The sequence below is a fragment of the Tachypleus tridentatus genome, chromosome 5 (assembly GCF_004210375.1).
Source record: "Tachypleus tridentatus isolate NWPU-2018 chromosome 5, ASM421037v1, whole genome shotgun sequence".
NCBI lineage: Eukaryota > Metazoa > Arthropoda > Merostomata > Xiphosura > Limulidae > Tachypleus > Tachypleus tridentatus.
In genome coordinates, this window is record NC_134829.1 from 50,553,151 (window position 1) to 50,573,367 (window position 20,217).

The 20,217-nt window shown below is 34.1% G+C and overlaps 1 protein-coding gene across 2 annotated transcripts in view; it reads right to left on the minus strand.

Annotated features, from left to right (window-relative positions):
* Nucleotides 1-17,442: 17,442 nt before the first annotated feature.
* Nucleotides 17,443-20,217, minus strand: part of LOC143251149 (guanine nucleotide-binding protein G(i) subunit alpha-like) — a 28,358-nt gene continuing 25,583 nt past the window's right edge. For both annotated transcript variants that reach the window (XM_076502532.1, XM_076502533.1), the window contains exon 9: nucleotides 17,443-20,162. The gene's annotated coding sequence lies outside the window, so the exon portion shown is untranslated. The remainder of the gene's footprint in view (nucleotides 20,163-20,217) is intronic.

Below are 20,217 nucleotides of genomic sequence, written 5' to 3' on the forward strand. Positions count from 1 at the left end.
AACGCTAATGCTTGAACACAAACGACTAAATTTCGTTACGTGTTTACCGATTAACGCCTCGTTTCAGTATGGTCTTAAACTTGTGACCAGCTAGTATTTAGGCTAATTTTATAGTGTTCACATCTTCCCTATTAAATGCTAAAAACGTTTTTTATTTTTATTTTCCCTTTTCTTATTTTCATCTTTCGTAGCTCTACTCAAATAAGTGGTTGAGTCTAACAACGCAAAATGCATATTTTTTCTTTATATTGATTGGCCTTAAGATTTTGGCCAGCAGTGTATTACTAATACTAGTGTTAGACCAGCTTACCAACGAAACCAAGTTACGTTAATGATAATATATGTATACCCTTGTTCAAAAGTATAAATTTAATATTTAAAATATTAATATAACATGTAGCCCATTCTTACAGAAACTGTATTTATATGTGGTGAAAAGGAACAAACAACAGCTTCATGCAAATAAAGAAATGAAATGATATTTATCTTACATTGACTTTTACCTCAATTTTATAATACCTGCTATGCAACCCTGGTACAATGGAAAATGTCGAGTGATGTCCTGATTGCTGACTACGGTTACAACCCGTATTTTGGAACAACTTTCTTTATCTTTTCACATCCTTAAAAAACTGAGGATGCGTTTAGCATAATTTAGTTACGAAGTTAGTTCTGACACAAAGAAGCTAACTATATCATAAAAAAGTACTCCCAGTGGCACATCTGTATGTCTTCGGACTCTCACTCCTAGCAATTAGGTTTCAATACCTGTGGTGGTCAGAGCACAGACAGCCCATTGGGTAACCTTGTGTTTAATTCCAAACAAACAAATATCATAGACAAAAGAACTAATTTAAATATGATGTACATCAGCGTGGGTTAGTAGGATTTAAGCATTTTATGTCGTTAAATACGATTAACTTTTCTCCTGAAAATTAAACCTAAATAAACATTTTACGAACATATTTTCTAAAGATTAAATATTATTGTAACAATATATTACAAACCACAATAGTAGTTCATAACAGGAATTGCACAGGAATTTTCTGAAAACTCTAAAAGAACATTCGAACAAAAGACATATTTAAAAACAGACTTAGTCTTGAAATAACATTCAAAATCTTCCTTTCCAGTAGTTAACAATTAAGACTAGCCAAACACTGATAATAAGCAAAATAAGTGATTTCACCATTGCTCATATTATTATTTCACAAACCGACAGCTTTTGTTTGTTTGGAAATTTCACACAAAGGTACTCGAGGGCTATCTGTGCTAGTCGTCCCTAATTTAGCAGTGTAAGACTAAAGGCAGCTAGTCATCACCACCCACCGCCAACTCTTGGGCTACTCTTACCAACGAATAGTGGGATTGACCGTCACATTATACACCCCCACGGCTGGGAGGGCGAGCATGTTTAGCGCGAAGCGGGCGCGAACCCGCGACCCTCGGATTACGAGTCGCACGCCTTACGCGCTAGGCAAACCGACAGCAAAATTGGCTTGGTATTTTGCATCAAAACCTAAACGGATATATTACATGAAACACTGTGAATGTTCAGATCTTTTTTTTTAATTGATTAATTTTCACTAACAGTTGATTTGAGTGATTGTTAATTACATGATAGATGTGATATTGTTCTGAGTGGTCAATACTTACACGAAACCTCGGACACAAAGTCACCTGGTTCAGTAAAAAATTACTTTAAAATGCACGAAGCTATTTAAAGTAATGTTTTAAACGTATTTATTTTATTTGAAAAGGCCTTTTTTATACTAGTGAAATGTTATGCTCTCTTACTGGGGCTGTGTCTTACTCTAGGCATATATTTGCCCATTGCTGTGAATTAACAAAGCCAACATATGAGATAATCGAAAATTTACAAATAAGGACCATAGAAACGCAAACACATATGGTTAGTGACCTACTTTTCACAGTTTGCTCAAGCTAAAATTCCTATTATGTCTACATTGTAAAATGGTGGAAGTGATAGTTGTTGTGTTGTGGGATTGTAGAAGGATTTTGCAAAGAACGGAGAGAGTATTTTTGAATTTAAGTTGATCTCCTTAAAACATTCGCAACACTGAATTATCAAAAAATCTGGTGTTTTCTTCTCTTGTGCGTTAGTTGGAAACTATAACTCGTGCATTTTCTAGCGCATTAATCGAAAACTGCCACGTAAAAGGTTCCCAATTTTGTTGTTGTATATCGCTACTAGAGACGCGGTTTTTCATAGTTACTCGAGCTTTCTGTCTCTACGTGGATTTTGACGACTATATTTGAGCAAATTTTTAACAGAAGACTGTTACCTAAGTAGATTTCCCTATTCTTTTTACTGTTTCTTATACCTAGATGAAATCTTGAGTGCTTATTCAGTATTTATTACCACTGCATATTGTACTATTTCACATAGTTAGTGTTAAGATAGCGATTGTATATGTTGTTGTTAATTGACGACTTACACTAAATGTGTCTTTCTTGTCTGTTTTGCAGGCATTCTTTGTGTTGCCTTATTCTAGCAGACACACCTGCACGCAGGCTGTTGAAGAACATACATATGTGTCATGTAAATCTAACAAGGTAAGCATGTTACTAAGTTTGCTTATATTGCATTAATCTAGGTTGTAATGTTTTAGAAAAAAACATTATTCCATTCTGATTATATCGTTTTATTATGTTATGTATTATAATTTATCTCGGACGAGTCTCCAATTTATTATGCTATGTATTACAATTTCAAATAGCGTGTAATTAGAGGGCCGGCATGGCCAAGTGGGTTAAGGTTTTCCTTAGATTACTGCAAAATTAGGGAAAAGCTAGCTCAGATAGCCCTCGTGTAGCTTTGTGCGAAATTCAAAACCAAACCTGGAAATAAGTTAAATTGTAATTTTAACTTAGAAGTTAATTAAATACAGAAAGGCATCACATTTATCATATTTGACAACAAGATTGATACAAACAGTTTCTTTTTAATACAAATATAATTTAATATAAAAACAGCAATAACAGAATTTATGATAACGGTTATTACAAATAGTTTTTACAAATGATGATTTATATACAAAATTTGTACAAATTTACAAACAATATTGATTTTTCTATCAGGTCTAGAAGTGAATATTTTATCGACGGTTTACGATGAGCGAATTATTTTCGAGTTGATATCGATACAGTTCGTTTAACAAGTAGCTAGTTATCTCTCTCTGATTACACGTGCATTTTGCCGAAATTATACAATATCTTTGTAGAAATTGTAATGTCCGATGGTAAACTGCTGAAGTTTTTGTTTGTTTGTTTTCAATTTCGCGCAAAGCTGTTGTTGTTTTTGTTTTGGAATTTCGTACAAAGCTACTATCTGTGCTAGCCGTTTAGCTGTAATTTAGAGAGTGTAAGACGAATAGTGGAATTGAACATTATAACGCCCCCAGCTGGAGGGCGAGCATGTTTGGCAATCAGATTACACTGCCAGGCCCTTCGCGCAAAGCTACACGAGGGCTATCTGTGCTTGCTTAATTTAGAGAGAAAGAGCAGCTAATCGTCACTGTCCACCACCAACTCTTGAAGCTACTCTTTTACCAACGAATAGTGGGATTGAGCGCCACATTATAATGCCCCCACGGCTGAAAGGGCGAGCACGTGTGGTGTGACAGGTATTCGAACCCGCGACCCTCAGATTATGAGTCGAATAGCTTAACACCTGGCCATGTCGGGGTCCATTGTAGTTAAATAGTTTGTAATATTCGAAATCTATAAATGTTCCTGGTCAAATATATGTAATTTCCCGTTTAACAAGTGTTAATAAAGATTAAAGCTTTCGAGGTTTATAGTATACTAACTGTAGAAGACCGACAATATAAAAATGTCTCTCGGCATGTCGGTTTATAATCGTTAAGGCGAAGTTCTAGAAATTTCAGTTGGTCTAACAATACGCTAGTGCTTTCGTAAAACATATATTGTTGATACTTACACTCGAGAATCTTCTCACATTTAGGGAATAGGCGGGAATTTGGCAATACACATTAAACAGTATAAATTAAATGCATTTCTAAATACGTAGTTAACTAAAACAAACATCAGTATTGACTAAATAACAGTAAATCCGTTATAACTGTTGTTCATCTGTTGTTACATTAGATTGTGACATTGATAGAAGTTGGTCATAAAATCTTTGATGATACAATCTTTGTCATCAGGAGAACCCTATAAGAACAACTTTACATGTTCTTTTGTTGTAGTTACATAAGAATACATGTCTTGATTCTTTGTTATACATTTGTTATTTATTTTGAATAAGTTTAGCGTGATAGTCAGGTGAAAAAAGCCAATGTAGTAGTAAATTGTTGAAAAAATATGCATTTAATTTAATACATATACATGTATGTAGCTTAAAATTTATTCTCCCTAAACAGACATAAAACTTAAGAATCAAGGTTAGTAAAATCTTTTAATTTAAAAAGAGGAAATAAGGAACTGTACAAAAAGTAGAGAAACAAGTTGAATGAAATCTATAACTGGGAATAATAAAAATTTAAACAAATAAGGCTTGAAATAGTATATACATTATTTTATAAATCTGCAAATCCCAATTTTAATTCCACTAAAATTGATAAGTACTGCAAACACAGAGTCAAAATAGGAATTTGTAGCTTCAGAAAATTTTGTTTCAAAAATTATAAAATCTTTTTTCTAAGTACGATGAATTAATAATTTAAAAAGTTATAAAAAATCCAGACTTTACTGAAATTTGAACGCGAGACTTCTGCTTATGATGAACCACTGAGCGAATTCGAACCTCTTTTGTAGTCATTGCTGTGAACTGCCTTTGGATTTCATGGTCATAAACTATGAAGCTATTTTAAACCAGCCTGACCTCACAGCTGTGAAATTACTTTCCAAAATGCATTATTTGTCAATCTAAGTTATTTATATACGTATCATGAGGCAAAGAGAAGTTTCCTACAGTAAGAAAAACTTTTAACTTCTCTTTTGTTGGAAATTAATGTTCGCTCATTGCTTAGAAGAAATTTATGAGTTTTCATTATGCCAGTGTTATTCAGCATATTACAAGGATTTCCTTCACTAATCCCTCAGACTCATGGACAAGTTTCCTCAAATAATAAATGTTTTTTGTTCCTCGTAGATGGAACATATCCACCTGAATTCGCTTCTTAAATACAAGCAATTCCTATTTGTTTGTTTTGTGTTAAGTCTGTATTGGTCTTTTGATCATGGTGGCTTCTGTCTTGGCTTGCAAAAACTATTGCTTCCTTACAACCTTAACTGTAATGGTCAACTATAATAACTACCTTTTCTTGGTGGTATTTGGGAGAAGTTTTTATTCCATAGAGGCCTTTGTCTGCAGGTCCTGGCAATATATCCTTTCAAGTTACACTTGACACATTTATTACCTTATAATTTATTTCTCTTATTCTGTGTAAGAAACAATCTAATTAATTATTTCATTTCTTTCAGACCACTATTATAAAAGGTTGATGTTTCAAACTAGTAAACTACAGTATCTGATATTCCGTTATTAGTTCACTTATGACTTTATTGGACTTGAGTTCCATTGTCAACTGCAACCTTGTGCAATTTTTATCTCACTTAAGTCTGTTTCAATGCCGTTTTGTACCTTTCTGATGTCTACTCCTGCATTGTTTTAAGCTTGTTTTTGTGATCCTTCTGATAATTGTCTATCGTTTTTGTTTCTACCTTTTACTTCTGTTATTCCTTGTCTTCTTTGATTTCGTAATACATTCTTCTCGGACTTTATAGTTTTCGGTCTCGTTCCTCTCGATTTTGTCTTAATAATTTCATCATCTCGAGTAACCACTGACTCTCACTTCTTAGCCTCGTGATCGTCATCTTCAACAGCGAAATCCTGTTTCAAATATGTTTAATATCCACCCAAATATCCCACTTCTGTCACCAAATGTTGTAACGTTGTTCCTTCATTAGCAGGTCCTTTTAAATTATATGTTGAAAACAATTCATTATTCAGTCTCTCTGATGAAAAGACATTACCTTATTTCCTCGTTTACGAACGGTACGGCCAGGTGGTCAAGGCACTCTACTCGCAATCTGAGGGTCGCGGGTTCAAATCCCGGTCGCGCCAAACATGCTCGCCCTTTCAGCCGTGGGGGTGTTATAATGTTACGATAGATCCAACTATTCGTTGGTAAAAGAATAACCCAAGAGTTGGCGGTGGGTGATGATGACTAGCTGCCTTTCCTCTAGTCTTACATTGCTAAATGAGGGACGGCTAGCGCAGATAACACTCGTGTAGCTTTGCGCGAAAACCAGACTAATTTCCTCCTTTAATATTTCTACAAGCTCGAAACTTTTTCACTGTCATTTCTTGTTGTAGACCTGCGTTATAAATGATGTTAAGTAACGTAAAATAAATCAACTTGTACTGTATAACTCAATACGAGCGATAGCAAACGTTCTTAAAATATACACCAACTGATTTAATTCGCTAACTTATTTACCATCTCTTCAACAATTTATTTAACATACTTTCAACTTCCTTTCTAACTAACATATTGATGTTTCAGTGAACGTCGTGCCCCCCCGCTAGTACAGCGGTATGTCTCCGGATTTACAACGCTAAAATCAGGGGTTCGATTCCCCTCGGTGGGCTGAGCAGATAGCTCTTTGTGGCTTTGCTATACGAAAAACACACACTGAACGTCGTATTTATAATTAAATTTGTTTTAGATGTTTCTAGGACATAAGTAAGGCCTCAGTACTGGTTGTGATTATAATGCAGTATAAATCTAGTTCGTGTTAGGCTTTGATCAACTGTTGTATTGTTATTGTTACAAGCTATATATTTATCACATGTACTTGCGCAGGGTCCACTAAAGTGTTATATTTCAAGAGTAAATACAGTCAAAATTAAAAGTAACAAATATTTTAAATTTTTGCTTCGGAAGTTCATGTGTCATACTTTGTAGCCTACAAAGTACATAATTCTTCTCGTGATTCATGGCATGTGCACGTTTAAATGATATCACGAGTATTTTATACATAAAAATGTACTCTTCTTGTTTGTTTGTAATTAATCACAAAACTACAGAATGGGCTACCTGTGCTCTGCCTACCAGGAGAATTGAAATCCGGTTTCTAGCGTAGTATGTCCGCAGACATAGCGCTGTGCCGCTGGGTGCTATTCCTTTTCATTTACATCTCATATTATGACGGTTAACATAATCTTATCTGGTACACAGCTTTAATAAATGTTTCTTTCTTGTTAGTTTTAATAGTTTGTTTGTTTGAACGTAAGCACAATGCCACGCAGTGGGCTATCCGTGCTCTACCATTCACGGGTACATTGTTAAAAGAACAGGCCTTATTTTCTACGCGTTTATCTAGTTTGTGATAAACTAAGAATTTGATAAATTACGTTTAAAAACTACGAGTATGAAGATTAGTCGTCATGGCGTATTACTCTACTTGACAGCATGAAAGTAAACATGGAAATGTGGGGTAGAGAAGTACATAACAGCATGAAAGTAAACATGGAAATGTGGGGTAGAGAAGTACATAACAGCATGAAAGTAAATATGGAAATGTGGGGTAGAGAAGTACATGACAGCATGAAAGTAAACATGGAAATGTGGGGTAGAGAAGTACATAACAGCATGAAAGTAAACATGGAAATGTGGGGTAGAGAAGTACATGACAGCATGAAAGTAAACATGGAAATGTGGGGTAGAGAAGCACATAACACATGAAAGCAAACATGGAAACGTGGGGTAGAGAAGCAAACGACAACATGAAAGCAAACATGGAAACGTGGGGTAGAGAAGCAACAACAGAAGAAAGCAAACATGGAAACGTGGGGTAGAGAAGCACATAACAACATGAAAGCAAACATGGAAACGTGGGGTAGAATTACATAACAACATGAAAATAAACATGGAAACGTGGGGTAGAAAGCACACAACAACATGAAAGTAAATATGGAAACGTGGGGTAGATAGAACACAACACAAACAACATGAAAGCAAACATGGAAATGGGGGGTAGAAAGATACACAACAACATGAACGAGCAAAATATGGAAACGTGGGGTAGAGATTACACAACACAATGAAAGCAAACATGGAAATGTGGGGTAGAGAAGCCACACAACAACATGAAAGTAAACATGGAAACGTGGGGCAGAGAAGTACACACAACATGCACGAGCAAACATGGAAACGTGGGGCAGAGAAGCCAACACAACAGCACGAGCAAAACATGGAAACGTGGGGTAGAGAATTCACACAACAACATGCAAGCTAAACACGGAAACGTGGGGTAGATAGCCAACACAACAGCACGAGCAAACATGGAAACGTGGGGCAGAGAAGCAACACAACAACATAACGAGCAAACACGGAAACGTGGGGCAGAGAAATACATAACAGCAAAAGCAAGCATGGAAAACGTGGGGCAGAGAAGCAACACAACAGCATGAAAGCAAACATGGAAACGTGGGGTAGAGAAATACACACAACATAACAAGCATGGAAACGTGGGGTAGAGAAGCACATAACAACATGAAAGCAAGCATGGAAATGTGGGGTAGAAAGTACATAACAGCATGAAAGCAAGTAAATATGGAAATGTGGGGTAGAGAAGTACATAACAGCATGAAAGTAAGTAAGTATGGAAATGTGGGATAGAGAAGTACATAACAGCATGAAAGTAAGTAAGCATGGAAATGTGGGATAGAGAAGTACATAACAGCATGAAAGTAAGTATGGAAATGTGGGGTAGAGAAGTACATAACAGCATGAAAGTAAACAAAAATCTGGGGTACAGAAGTAAAAGAGGTAAATTCTTAATCAGACGTGGTAATTCTCGTTTGCGTCACGTAGCACTATAGATGTGACTCATTTCTGCTTCCAAGATCAAGAATGGTCAATTATTTTTAGAGTAAAGACAGAATGGGCTAAGCCCGGCATGGCCAGGTGGGCTAAGGCGTTCGACTCGTAATTTGAGGGTCGCGGGTTCGAATCCCCGTCACACCAAATATGCTCGTCCTTTCAGCCGTGGGAGCGTTATAATGTTACGGCGGGTGGTGGTGACTAGCTGCCTTCCCTGTAGTCTTACACTGCTAAATGAGGGGCGTGTAGCTTTGCGCGAAATTCAAACACAATAGGCTATCTGTATTTTAGCATTGTAATTTCATAAACTTACCACTTCTCCACCGGAGGCTGAACCTCAAGAAAAAGCAAGTAATTTTAAAATCGTAAGTATCATCTATATTAGTTCTAAAATTACCTAATCTACAATATTGCTTCATTATAATGATTAATATTTTAAACAAAATACGCAACATAATTTTGTTTGGGAGCAAGGGTATCTGCCGAAATTATGAAAATCTGAGACCAAATAAAATATGGTCATGTATCAATATTTACTTCAGAAACAGCAAATCAATAATTGATTGAAATTGTATATTAATTCGAATATCAAAGAAATAGATTTGGCGAAAACGACATGACGCAGCCTTGCAAGAGAAACGAAAACTACTGTTCTGCCCAAGGTTTCCCCGTTTTCTACCTAAAATTTTTACTGGTTTTAACATAAGACTTAGCTTAGTGGTTATAAAAATGCATATTTTATTTCTTCCAAGTATCGTTACATCTTCAGAAGACTGATAGTAGTTAAATGTTATGAAATTATTATTTTCATGTATTAGGTTTGTTGACACACTAACGTATAAGAGAAATAGCTTTAAACTATTTTAAAGCGAGCTCAGTTTTTAGTCAAATGGTAAAACGGTCACGTAAATGAACACTTCGTTTCTGTAGTGATAATCATTCCCACCAAATAGATTTCGACGAAAACAATACAATTTAGTTCAGAACAAAACTACAGTGGACTATCTATGTTATTCTCACCACCGTTATCGAAACCACATTTTCAACGTTATAAGCCTTTAGACTTTCCACTAACGCTTACATAAAAATATAAAAATAAGAAAACTGACTTATAAAGTTTTGTGATATAAAAGTTTAACTTATAAGACTAGATACAAGTTAAGAACGTACTTGTTGTATTTCTTTCAGCCGTTTCCAAAAGATTTTTACCAATATTGTACAGTACAAACTGTAGTGGCATTATAAATGCTTTGTGTACATTTTATCACGAATTTAGAAAGCACCAAAACTAGCTGTGGAGATTAGGTTAGACATATTACTGCATTCAACACATTAAGAGAAAAAAAAACAAAGTGGGTACAATCGCTGCCTAACTTTTAAAATTTCATTGTTTTTTTGCGGTTTTTGTTTTGAAAATCAACTTTTTGCTTGTTGGATGTAACAGATTCAAAGTGAGGTTCATAAAAAGTTAGTAACAAATAGATTGAAAGTAATATCTTGGTTTCAACTCTTACAGTTAACCACCAGTTTACATTTTATATCAGTTGTTCTTATAAACTTAAAGGAAATCATACTAAACAGTGGAATGAAATCTATGGAAATAACCTAAATTTTTATATAAATACATCTATAAGCATCCAAAGATGTAAACCCGGAATGTTAGATTGATACGACGTCCGTTTATAAAGCTGAATGTAACAGTTACATCTTTTGTTTTGAGTTTGTTTGAACGTATGCACAAAGCTATACAATGAGCTATCTGTGCTCTCCCCACTAAGAGTTTTTGAAACCTGGTTTCTAGCATCATAAGTTCAAAGACATACCGCTGTGAAGGGCATCGTTTTGAGTCTGTGTATAACACCTTACCTAAGCCCGGCATGGCCAGGTGGTTAAGGCGTTCGACTCGTAATTCCATTCTTCGTTGGTAAAAGAGTTGGCTGTTGGTGGTGATGACTAGCCAGCAGCCTTCCCTCCAGTTTTACACTGCTAAATCAAGGACGGCTAGTGCAGATAATCCTCGAGTAGTTTTGCATGAAATTAAAAACGAACAAACAAATTACATAAATACTTTGGTTCATCTAAAGCTTTTAATTACAAAAATAAATTGTGAACTCTAGAAAGAGTTGTTTTTTTAATGTATATAAATGGCTGTATTGTGTCCCTAATTTTGAGATGATAGACCACATAAAAGTGATAACAGCACCAGCGTCGATTCTAATCTGACTGAATAATACATTTCATATTGACCGCCACTCTTTGAACATATCTACGGCCTCAAAATATGAACCATATTTTTGCGACAACACACATCCTTTTTAGTTCCTGACATAATAAACCAAAAATATTACAAAATCAGGCTTAAGATTGTCACCAGAGTTTCAATAATACAACTTAAAGATATTTTCGTAAATTGATTAATTTGAATCTATTAGTATGCTTTTTTATATTCTGGTGTTTACATAATATGTTCCACTGTCTATTTACATTATGATGTAAGAATACTTTTATCTGAAAAGCATTAGATTGTGATTGTACTTTTTATTTTATTTTTATCGGAATAAACATTAAATTTTAGAACATACACATTCGAAACTGAAATACTTATGACACAAACCAAGTCTCCCATCTTGGTTATTTGTTTAAAGGAATTAAGTAAATGTACGTACACATATGAAGTTTCAACAGCTTATCGGTTTCCTATTTCTCGTGCATCATTATTCGTACACTTGTATGATTTTGAATGGCCATCAATACGTTTAGTCTATCTAATTTAAGATTAAAGTATATTCAAGTTTCCTTAGCTGTTAGAATGAATAATCATAATTGAACTATACCTTTCATTGTTAAAAATGAAAATGTCATACATTGATTACTAGTTTTGTTCAACAATTTCCAATAGATATTCCACAAATTGTGAAATAGTTACTTATAAGTGCCGTATCCAATACGAAGAAACGAAGTAAGCGAGCACGCGTGTCGCTCCTAGTAGATCTATAAAAATAATGCTTATTTTTTCTCTGCATTACCAATATAGTATACTCCGCCACCATGAGGTAGATCTTTGTATTACGCAGTACCCGATTTTATTCACTGTGTGGTGCAACAATATATAGAATATCAATCTAGTCAATGTAAAACGTTTGTGCTAATTTAAATGTTTATAAAACACGTTCAATAGGGAAGTGCCCCCTCGAATAATCCTGGATACGTTCCTGCTTATCAGGACATGGACACCCCTACGATCGGAAACTATCTTTCCGGCTAAGACACTTCGCTTAAACCAGTGGCGGCGCCAGGATATTTTCGTTGAAGTATAGATTGTAAATTTTAATAATGTAAATGGCCTGGCATGGCCAAGTGCGTAAGGCGTGCGACTCGTAATCCGAGGGTCGCGGGTTCGCGCCCGCGTCGCGCTAAACATGCTCGCCCTCGCAGCCGTGGGGGCGTATTATGTGACGGTCAATCCCACTATTCGTTGGTAAAAGAACCGCCCAAGAGTTGGCGGTGGGTGGTGATGACTAGCTGCCTTCCCTCTAGTCTTACACTGCTAAATTAGGGACGGCTAGCACAGATAGCCCTCGACTAGCTTTGTGCGAAATTCAAAAACAAACAAATAATGTAAATACCAAGGTGGAAACTCACTCTGATTAATAATTCATTATTACGAATTAAATATAATCTTTTTATGAAAATATGCGTATATGTAAAAGAGGAAGCTCACCTAATTTCCACTCAAGGTAATACATAATAATAAAGAAAATCAAGATTAGTTTAGATTGAACATTTAATATACCATTAAGAGTAAAGCTACAAATCAAAAGAAATATAATATAAAGACATAGTTTACATAGCAGAAACGAATTATCCCATGTGAAGTTAATACACTCTGAGGAAAAGTAAGGTCACTATCAGGCTAACTATCTTTCATCATGTTGTGTTTATAGTCAATATTAGTTCAAAACAATGCAAAATTATCTCACAGAGGACACAACACCAGCTAAATGCTTCATAGTTTTGACCTATAAACAATACACTTATGCATGCATGCTATGTTTTACTTTTCAATAAAAGATAAATGAAATTAATGGGTAAATACCTGTGAAACCTTTGGTTTATCAAGTAAAATCCCTGATGATCTGTTGTAACTTGAAATCAATGTGGCTGTCTAATTTTCGTCAAAGCTCAAGATAGAATGGCGTTACACAGGGAGCGGCAATACAATACGAGTTTCAGTGCATTCAGTACGTTGCTATGGGACGCATGACACAAACATCCTTGTGCAAATTAATTGAAACAAATGGTCATTTTACAATATTTTCAGCATGGCGGCCGGTGTAGGCTCCCTGGACCCGCTGATTTCCTTTAATAGTCATTTTTTCACACAGACGGTGTCATTAGCTGTGTTTTGCAGTAGGTCGATTTATTTTTGGGATATATGACGAAATTTTGAGGAATATTACGTCATTCGAAATTGCGTTAGAAGGGTAAAGAAACCAGTCCAAAAACAACTTCTTACCAACTCAATGAAGAAAAAACGGTACCAATGGGGTCTGAAATACAAGAACTGGACGTAAGAACAATGGAGGAAGATATTATTCAGTGACAAGACTCATTTCTTCGTACAGGGTCAAAGAAGTCTGCACGTTCGCAGATATCCAGGTGAGAAACTTCGAGAATCCCACATCAATAAGTTCGTAAAACATCCCTTGAAGAAGATGTTTTGGGGCTTTTTCAGCTACTATGGCGTCGGAGGCTTACATATCATAGAAGGTATGATGCGAGGACCACAGTACATCGAAGTTTTGCAGAGAAGAGTCGTTCCAGAATTGGAAAAAGAGATTTCCAGATGGATTTGGCATTTTTCAGCAAGATCTGGCTCCTTGCCACACATCGAAACTTGTGAAGAATTTTATGACTGCAACGCGAATAAAAGTGCTGGACTGGCCTGGAAACTCTCCGGACTTAAATCCTATTGAAAATCTTTGGGCAAGTTGTAAAGAAAGACTTCGAGGAAAAGACTGTAGTACGAAAGATAAGCTAATTGAGGCCATAATTGAGCTGTGGTACTGCAATCCAAAAATTAGTAAAGATTGCAGTCAACTCGTGGACTCGATGCCAAAGCGAATTAATGATCTTCTGAAAAGCAAAGGCAGTCGTATCATGTATTAATTTAAGAGTCAGTTTTGGATTCTCAGAAATAAAACGCAAAAAATTGAAAAAAATCGTAATTTTCCGTCTTGTTTCAATTAATTTGCACAAACGTGTACTTCCGTCTTAATGAAGCCGTTGAGTTCTACAAATCTATGTCTCTGATGTTAATTGTTAAGCAACAACGACAATTGTATTTTCCATATTTCATGAATATATGTAGGTGACTATTGGGGGGGGGGGGGGGGAACTTGGCTCATTTGGGAGGGAGGCTCAAGCCACCCTTGGTTTAAACATTTTTTTCGTTACATATTAAAAGAATAGACCTTAAAAATCTAGCGTTATTGTACTGTAGTATTTTCAAGCACGCTGATTTCTTGAGTAGTAAAGTAGGACCTATAGAATAACCAGAGGTTGTATCAGAAAATTGTATCATAGAAAATATCTAATTTATCTGACTCGCCACCGAGTTTAACATAGAAAGATACTGCATACAATATACAAAAAAATTGGAACGACCTTTATTAACAGCAAATACAGTCACGAGGCTATAAGTATCTATAGCATCATTACTAGAAGTTACATATTTCTGCAAAGAATCGAAAATCTCTCAACCTCTATCCCAAACTGTGAAAATACAAGAATTAGTACCATTTTTCCTAGAAGGTGTGTACTTACTATTCATTATAGAAGTGTAAGGTAGCATATATTCATAAAGCTGTCACCTGACCCACCAGTGGAAAAGGTTTAGGTTCTAGAAATCTTCTTCACAAGAATGTATATTTGATACCACAGGTGAATGTCCTGTAACAATAGGTAACGAGAGCTAAAAAGTCTTAGAAAACCAAAATACACCCGTATGCTCCAAAAGTTTGAAGATCACTATTCTTAACTAAACATTTGAGAGATTCATAAACCTTAAGGACAAGTTAACAATTTTTTTTGACAATATTAGGTAACTTATTGACCATAACGTTTAATTATACATAACCTTAAAAATAATGGTAAATGTCATGTAGCGGTCCAGGTCGATTATTGCATAGCTTTTACCGACATACTTAGTTGACAATATTAACAAATTGTACGTTGCCAGAGTTTGGGTAATATTTAACATGTTAAACCGTATTTCATCATCGTGATGAAAACGAGATTATTGAAATTCATGTAAAGTATAATTGACATTTTGTTCTATAATGCCATACTTGTTGAAACTTAGGTCATAATTATGGATTAACAACAACGGATTAAGTTTATTATCGAAGCTACACAAAAGGATTATTTCTGTAATTTATTTGTTGTCAAATTGTCACCCGAGGTTAAAAACGTAATCCATGCTTTAAGAACAGCATTGTTTTACGAAAGTTATTTCTAACTAAATATTTAACTTTACGGGGGTGAGGAGACTAGTTCATGGCCCACATCTTACACTTCAGTACTAGTTTTCTATGCCAAGAACTTGCATAGTTTCTGCAGATAAAAGTAAGGTAGTACTTTTTATCGATTTATCCTGTTATTGATATTTTCAAATGAAATCAAACAAATAGCAAACTAATTATCAACACCAAGCGTCTAAACCAATGGATGGTACAGTTGCAGACTTGATATTACCAATAGCTCCAAATTATGGACAATTATAGTTATCTAATGGGTCTTCAACTTTATCCTAAGCCACATAAGGACTCAGATTGAAATTTTACTGTGTGTAAGGGGAGGTGGCAATGGAATTATGACTTTGGCCCAGGAGGTAAAGTTTGAAATATGGATTGTATTATTCTTTACAGAATGCACATATTTCTGATGGAGGAAACATTTCTTCCCCTGTAAAATATTGGAGTAGTATTTTCACTCTTGATATTTCCCTTATACTGAAACTTTTCCAATACAGAGCATCTTCTCTCCTCAATATCGAATAAAAACATCTCTTTTAAGAAGACTGACAGATAACTTTAAAGCATATGGGCATCATGATGTAAAAATGATTTATGGTAGTAACTTATGAACATCTCCACAGCCTGATTTAATTAACAAGTCCAATATGTAAAGGTACTGAAGTTTAGAATCACAATAGATATGAAGTACAACCATGCACATTTTATTAGATAGTACAATGCAGTATATTAACTGACAATAACTACAAGGCTTAATGTGTTGTAGTCCAATACTTTTACCATTAAGCCTCCAAGCTGCTTGTTACAGGTTTACATCCTATCACCATGTATGCTTGCCCTTTCAGCAATAGTGGTGTTATGTGATGGTCAATCACACTTAGTTGGTAAGAAGAGTAGCCCAAGATTGGGTGGTGTTGACTGTCTTTCCTCTAGTCTATCCCTTCAAAGTTATGGATGGCTTGCATAAATAGCACTCAAGTAGCTTTACATACTTTCAGAAAACAATACCTTTTGAATCTGCTTAATGAAAACAGCCAACCAAAAGTTAATAAAACTAAACATGGTACAAAAACAAAGAACTTTATTCTTAATAGGCTTTATCAATAAGAAATAAAATCAATTATTCTGTAACATTAATAACTAGATCACTTTTTGAGAGCTTGAAAGCACTAGTGCAACTTCCAGTTTGCATTCCTGTAGGTCACTTATTGAATAGATATGCAGAGACCTTTCTACAATGGATGGAAATAAAATTTCCAGTGTTAAAAGATATGAAAGACTGTTTCAGCATTTTTGTACAAAATGACAAAAAATTTAATTGTATAAATATCCCAAATAATAAACTGAAAGATTAGATGGAAAGCTGTTAAGGAAAACCAAGTGACTAGTGTGATTTTACCACAATCATAATGTACCCAGTTTTGTTTTTGCAATTGTGGGTCATGAACAATGATATTCATTCTTTTAAAGATGCATTCACTATCATATCCATCATTTCTCCATTTCACAAGAGAGAGAGTGAGCAGGTATACGACATACCAATCTTAAGAGTAAAGCTCTTCCCCACAAATATGAAAGTTAAAAAAATCAATATACAAGTACATATTAAAAAACAGCTATCTACATCAGAGCAAGTTTTGCTTCGTTCATTAAAGCCGCAACATTTTACAGAAAAAAAAAAAAAAAAAACAAATCATGGTAAAAATTGCACGTTTCTTTGTTAAACTTATTTAGGAACAATCTTCAGTTTTGGTGGACTGAAATTAATTAAATCTTTTCATTTCTCTTTACTAGAAGGCCTAAAAATGTATTATTGAGCCATCGTTAGATGATTTAATAACAAGTTTTGTAAAACGAATCACTTTTCAAATTAAAGAAAAACACTAGACAGTTTCTTGCCAAACTAAAACCATTTAACTGTTTAAATAATTTGACACAAACTAACCATTACTGCACCGAGTAAAAAAACGTAAAAATCTTCGTGTTATTTCATAATTGGTAAGCACAAAAGTATTCAATTCTGAACCATATTCACAGACAACATACTTTTATTCATTCAAAAAATAATTAAAAATCCAGAAATCTGTAATAGAAGACAATTATTTGTAATGAATATTTGTCATGCTGAGATGCAGACATTTTAAAATATAGCCCACATCTGTAAATTTGATAAAAATTTAAATATGTTTTCATTTGATTAGCAGTGAAGTAAAGCATTGACTATTTTTTATTACCAAAACTTTAATTCATTGGTTGTTTTAACAGTTGAGGTTAATCCAACTTCATAAGAATCCATGCATTCTGTAGCTTAAACATTTTAAAACTTGTTTCATGTCCTTATTATCAAGTGTTCAAAAACAGTACAACAAAAATGTGGACATCCAAATAAATTGGTAACTCAAGGAACTGTAAACCTAAAACAAGAGAAACAACAGAAGACAAATCCCACTTATAAATGAATGTATTCCTAAGAGAAAGTTAACGGTTATGATAAGCGGTTCATTAACATTGTTTTCACAAATTAATGTCTCTCTCTCTAAAGTAAGTTAGAAAAAATAAAATGCACTTTCTTACAAATTTGATATATCATCCATACTAAAACTTGAATATAAACACATACCTTAGATTATTAGTAGCATTTTATTTCAGTTTTGAAACATTCTTTGGTTTAGAACGTATTTTGAAATTGGGACATTCCAATGAACATTAAGCTTTTTTCCTGATGTACGAATGCTTGATAGTTTGTTGTGTAACAATCTAAAGCTTGTATCAACAAAATAAAACTGACTAAATGAAGTAATGAAATACATAGTTTGATAACACAAAAACAAAAAACAAACAAAAGTAATTTGATTTAAAGCATTTACTATAAGAAAGGTAATTTTAAAAACTTCAAAAAGAGAATGTTTGGAGTTCTTGGAGTGTTCCAATTCCCTCTCTGGAATGAATGTTTTCATAAAGAACATTATTTTCCATATTTAGTCTTGTTTTTGTGCCTCGTTCTTCTAAGGTCCAAGGATATGAGAGTCAATACTGTTTGGTTCTATGTGCAGAACAAAGTTCTATTGTCATCACAACAAATCTCAGCATGTGAAACCTGACGAAAGTTTTTAAACTATTTCACATTAGATACAACACAGTGAAGTTTAACAGGAAAAAACTTGTGAACTGATAATTAATCTTTAAAACAAATCGCATATTACCTCAATTAACAGGTTTCCTTTGTCAAGCTTAAAAAAAATAATTTTGAAATTAATTTAATTAGGTCACTTTGATCAGAGGCAATTGATAACATTTTGTAGAAGTTCTTATACTTATCAGAATTTACTTTGGTACATAAATGAAGATCATGAACTTCAAGTCAAAGTTGTTTCTCTAACATTTGTTTGAAAATACCTGCACTAGTAAATAACTTAAACTGTACCAAGAATTCATGACACTAAGTTTTCTTATAACAAATATTATATTAGAGGTAATATTTAAGTTAGTTTTAAATGGAAGGTACTTCAAACACTGCATTTACACAATTGCTAATAACCATAATATCATCGTTATGTTCTTAGAAAAGCATTATTTTACAAACCAATTATTTTGTTTGACCTGAAGTAAAGTATTGCAAGTCATCAAAATCTAATATGAAATTTAATCAAAGTTTAATGTATACTCTGTTGGTATTCATCCTTAAAAATTCACAAAACTGAATCCACAGTATCAGTGTATTCCAAGTCAAATTTTACTTTAAAAGTGCAATAAAACAAAACAAAGATATACAACACTGTCAGTAATTAAAAAAAAAACTGTACACCAAATTTTTGTGGTGCTTTTATTGCCAGCCATTTGAAAACTCAAACTGGAATGATGATGATTCAAGAAATGACAAGTTGTTTTACATTTTGAGCAGGGACTTTGGACATGAAACATTTTATAAAAAAATACTATAATAACAAGAATATTTTAAAATTATTTAACTGGCTTAGTTGGCCATCAAACAAGTAGTTACATGTGTATCTAGATGTTTCACCCCTAGTTTAAAAGTTCAACTGACAACAGTTTACCAAACAATTTACACGTGATCATTACAAAATTGTCCAGTAGTTTCTTTACATCAGCTGCATTTAGACAGGACATTTAGATAAGCCTTTTTGCACATAAAAATATATATATTTATAAAAAGTAATTAACATCTTATTTCAATTTAAAAAATTATATTTTAATCAGACACTTTACTGGCACAACCAGAGCAAAGATGTGGACTGAGGGATTTGAAAGCAAAACAGTAAAACACATCAGGTTTCAGAGCAAGTGAGAACACCCACTTTCCCTCGTCTTAGATACATTCAGCTAGACTGCTCTTCCCTTCAGTTTTAAACAAGAGTACAAAATGTTTAATAATATCCATAAAGAACATTTGTCTGAAATATCAAATAATTTGTACAAGTCACCATTGTTTTCCTGTTCCCTTATATAATCAGTTTTAAAAGTACATGTGCTGCTACAGTAGTAAACACTTCATTGGAATTTGAATCCAAACAGTCCAAATTTGACAGTTTTAAAATCTTGTGAACCTAAAGAGGAAGCTTTAAAACCATGCAATACATTGTGCTCTTCTGTTTTGACACAATAAAGTAGTTCACTTTGTGGCCAAAGGCTTTAAACATCAATGAAGTCCAAGCTGACAACTCCACACAGGTGATAAACAGTTATATGGCAATTTCCATAGACACCAATATTTCACATCACACAGGTCAAACTGTTTAAAGAAAAACAAACAAACTGGAATTTGTAAAAAACAAGTCCCTAAAAAA